The following is a 4,609-nucleotide window of genomic DNA, read 5'->3' on the forward strand; positions in this document are numbered from 1 at the left end:
GGCCCGCCACGGTCACTCCCACACCCGCGGGGAAACCCCAGCAAGGGGAACGCGCGGGCACGCGCCCGAGCCTGCCCGCCCCCACACGGCACGCCGTGGGGGGCGACGAGGCACCCGTCCCCCCCGAGGGGGACGAGGGGCACGCCTCCCTTACCGACTCGACCCCCCCGCTCCTCAGACACACCAGCGCAGTGGTTACCTGAGGAGGCCGACGGGAACAGAGAACGACACCGCCACTCGGCCTCGGGCGCCTGAGGGACGACCTGGAACGCTCCAGGGGCACCGCCAACGGCCTGGGGAACGCGCTCACGCGCCCGGGAAGGCGCGCGGCGCGGCGGCAACACGGCCCGCCCCACCGCGGGGAGGGCCGCCCGCGAGACACAGCCAAGAGGCACAGGCAGAGCATCCGCCGCGTCACGGAGACCCCGACACCGCCCACGCCACGAGGCACGGGGCGGGGGAGCGAGGTCGGGCCGGATTCCGCACCCCTGCCGCCTCCCACACGCCACTCGCAGCGGGGGAGAACGGGCGAGGGGACCCGCGGGCAGAGCGAGAAGAGCGGTCCCGTTCGCCATGAACGTCCGTCCCTCGTCTGGCACGGCTTAGGCCCGGCCCGGGAGAGCACAGCATCACCACATCGGTCGGCAGCATAACGCGAGGGACCCCCGAGCAAGGGAAGGCCGGCGAGGACAGCGAGCGGAGGAGCCTGCTTCAGCCTCACCGACCCCTCTCCTCCTCCAGCAAGCGCGGGCGACGACCCCAGGACGAGAACGCCTGACACGCACTGGCACGGAGCCGGTGGGATGGGGTAAGTCGCGACCGCACCCGGGTGCCGGCGGCAGGGAGTGCACGTGGTAGAGGACCCCGCGCCCCTAACCCCGCCGCCCTCGGGTACCAGAGACCGGAGGTGGCACCACGGTCGTGGGGGCGCCTGGAACGCACAAGAGCCGGCGCGCAGGCCCCAGCGGGCGGCTCAAGCGGCGGGGGTGGAAACGGGCGTCCGGTTCTCGGCCAGAGCCCGGAGCCCTCCCCGCACACGCATCCAGGCACCCGGAAGCTCTCGGGCGACTGTCACCCGAGCAGAGCGTGTCAGCACTTATCTGGCGGCACAAAACCACCCATTCGGGGGCAAGAATCGCCGCGCCCGGAGACGGGGCCCACCCACGGATCACCAGGGGAACCCCTGGATCATGGCCACGGCCACCAGACCCCAAGCACGACCCCATCGCCACCAGGCCCGGAGCTCCCGGGGCCATCTGGTCGACCCCAGAAGCGTGGCGGCATGGGGAGCCGGGGACAGCCTCCCCGGGCCGCCCGCGCGGGCCGGGACCGGTCGGTCCCTCCCTCTGAGTCGCCGGGTCAGGACTTAGAAAAGAATTCCGCGGAGGCGCCTCCGGCGACCGGGCCCGGGGCGGGACCGTGGCTCCCGTCCCTCAGCCGGGGCTCCACCTACGCCTCGAGCCGGCCCCCTCCCGCCTCCGGACAAAGACGCGACCCGCGAAACTCGGAGAGAGAAGTCCGGTCCGACGGCCCGGACCCACCCCGGGCACGCGTCCGGGCCGGGGACGCCCTCCCCGGCCCGCCCTCGAGGGCTCCCGGGGCCGGTCCACGCTCTTCTCCAGGGCGGGACTTGGAAAAAAAAACTGCCACGGAGGAGGAGGCATCCGAGGACCGGGCCCGGTCCCCACCGCCAGAGCCGGTCGACTCGGAAGACCAGTGGGGAAAAGGCCAGCCCGGCGGCCGAGCCCGTCGCGCCCTCCACGGGCCTCCCCCGCAAGGCCCCGGCCGGTCGCCCACCTCCGGAGCGGGGCGCGGAAAGGGGATCGGCGACGCGGAAGGCCCGACCACCGGGCCGCCCTCGGGACGACGGCCGGGCACGGGACGAGCTCCCTCGCCCGTTCCCCCGCGGCGGCCCCCCACCCCCTCCCGGGGACGGAGGGGCACCGGCGGCTGCTGGTCGACCCGTCCGGGAGGCCCCACACCCCGGCCGGCACCGGGCGGCGCGGCGACAGCCACCTCCCTCAGTAGCCTGCACCTCCAATCTCCGGCGAGCGGGCGTCGCGCTCACGCCCCGGCGCCACCGGGCCAGATCCCGCCAGCGACGCCGGCCTCCCGGGACTCTGCCTCGGTCACCGCGGCCGAGTCCCGTCCCTTGGCCCGCGTCGCCGGAGCTCCGGAGGAAAGAGACGATATAAAAGCGGCCTCCAGGTGGCACCCGGCGACCGACGACCGCCTCAGCGGGACGGAGCCGGAGCGCGGGCCCGCCGGGGAGCACAGCCGGGCCGCCGGGCCGCCCGATCCCGTCCCGGAGCCCCCTCGGACCCAGCCTCCCGGCCCAGTGCGGCCCCGGGGCGTCCGCCCGCGGGCTCCCGGCCGCCAAGGCGCAGCCCCAGCCGCAGGAGGGGGACTCGGAAAAGGTTTCTCGGGCGATCACCGGGAAGGGGAAGGGGAGAGTTCCCCCCAGAGAGGCCAGGGGGCGGCCCGGGCCGGGCTGGGCCGGTGCGGCCGGGAGGCCGCCGCTTCCCGGAGCGGCTGGAGCGCCCCCGGGGTTCCCGGGAGGACTTAGAAAATCAGGGCGGGCGGGGACGGTCAAACCGAAACCAGGCACGTCATCCGAGAAGGACCGTGATGACGGGAGGAGGAAAGCTTTCCAGTCCAGAGGGCCTGTCGAAGGCAGGCGGAGAGTCTACCCGCTGAAACTGACGAAGATGGGCAAAAGAAGCTAGCTCAGGCGCCGACATTTAAGGAAATAAAAAAAAAAAGCACGAGGGCGTGGAGAAATGGGGAAAAATCAACACTGAGAAATCTACCCTCTGAAACCGACGAAGATGGGCAACAGGGGCTAGCTCAGGTGGCAATTTTTAAGGAAAAATGAAAGGAAGTGCGTGGAGACCTGGGGAAAAAGCAACACGGAGAAATCTACCCTCTAGAACTGAGAAAGAAGCGCAACAGAGGCTAGCTCAGGTGGCAATCTTTAAGCAAAAAAAATAAGATAAAAAAATACAATGGCGAGGAGACCCGGTGAAAAAGCAACCCTGAACAAGGTACCCTCTGAAACTGAGGAAGCAGGGCAACAGTGCCTAGCTCAGGTGACAATCTTTAAGCAAAAGAAACACACAAGGGCGTGGGGAGCTGGCGAAAAGGCAACACTGAGAAATCCACCCTCTGAAACGGACGAAGATGGGCAACAGAGGCTAGCTCAGGTGGCAATCTTTAAGCAAAAGAAACACACAAGGGCGTGGAGACCTGGGGAAAAAGCAACACGGAGAAATCCACCCTCTGAAACTGAGGAAGATGGGCAAGAGAGGCTACCTCAGGTGGCAATCCTTAAGCAAAAACAAAGCACAAAGGCGTGGAGCCCTGGGGACAAAGCAACCCTGAAATATCTACCCTCTGAAACTGAGGAACATGGGCAAGAGAGGCTAGCTCAGGTGGCACTCGTTAAGCAAAAACAAAACCCAAAGGCGTGGAGACCTGGGGAAAAAGCAACCCTGAAATATCTACCCTCTGAAACTGAGGAAGATGGGCAAGAGAGGCTGGCTTCAGGTGGCAATCGTTAAGCAAAAGAAACACACAAGGGCGTGGAGACCTGGGGAAAAAGCAACATTCAGAAATCCACCCTCTGAAACTGAGGAAGATGGGCAACAGAGGCTACCTCAGGTGGCAATCGTTAAGCCAAAGAAACACACAAGGGTCTGGAGACCTGGGGAAAAAGCAACACGGAGAAATCCACCCTCTGAAACTGACGAACATGGGCAAAAGAAGCTAGCTCAGGTTGCAACCTTTAAGCAGAAAAAAAACACAAGGGCGTGCAGACCTGGCAAAAAAGCAACAGTGAGAAATCTACCCTCTGAAACCGACGAAGATGGACAACAGAGGCTAGCTCAGGTGGCAATTTTTAAGGAAAAATAAAAGGAAGTGCGTGGAGACCTGGGGAAAAAGCAACACGGAGAAATCTACCCTCTAGAACTGAGAAAGAAGCGCAACAGAGGCTAGCTCAGGTGGCAATCTTTAAGCAAAAGAAACACACAAGGGCGTGGAGACCTGGGGAAAAAGCAACACGGAGAAATCCACCCTCTGAAACTGAGGAAGATGGGCAAGAGAGGCTACCTCAGGTGGCAATCCTTAAGCAAAAACAAAGCACAAAGGCGTGGAGCCCTGGGGACAAAGCAACCCTGAAATATCTACCCTCTGAAACTGAGGAACATGGGCAAGAGAGGCTAGCTCAGGTGGCACTCGTTAAGCAAAAACAAAACACAAAGGCGTGGAGACCTGGGGAAAAAGCAACCCTGAAATATCTACCCTCTGAAACTGAGGAAGATGGGCAAGAGAGGCTGGCTTCAGGTGGCAAACGTTAAGCAAAAGAAACACACAAGGGCGTGGAGACCTGGGGAAACAGCAACACGGAGATATCGACCCTCTGAAACTCAGGAAGATGGGCAAGAGAGGCTAGCTCAGGTGGCAATCGTTAAGCAAAAACAAAACCCAAAGGCGTGGAGACCTGGGGAAAAAGCAACCCTGAAATATCTACCCTCTGAAACTGAGGAAGATGGGCAAGAGAGGCTGGCTTCAGGTGGCAATCTTTAAGCAAAAGAAACACACAAGGGCG

This window comes from Equus asinus, chromosome 27 (genome assembly GCF_041296235.1).
Source record: "Equus asinus isolate D_3611 breed Donkey chromosome 27, EquAss-T2T_v2, whole genome shotgun sequence".
Lineage (NCBI taxonomy): Eukaryota > Metazoa > Chordata > Mammalia > Perissodactyla > Equidae > Equus > Equus asinus.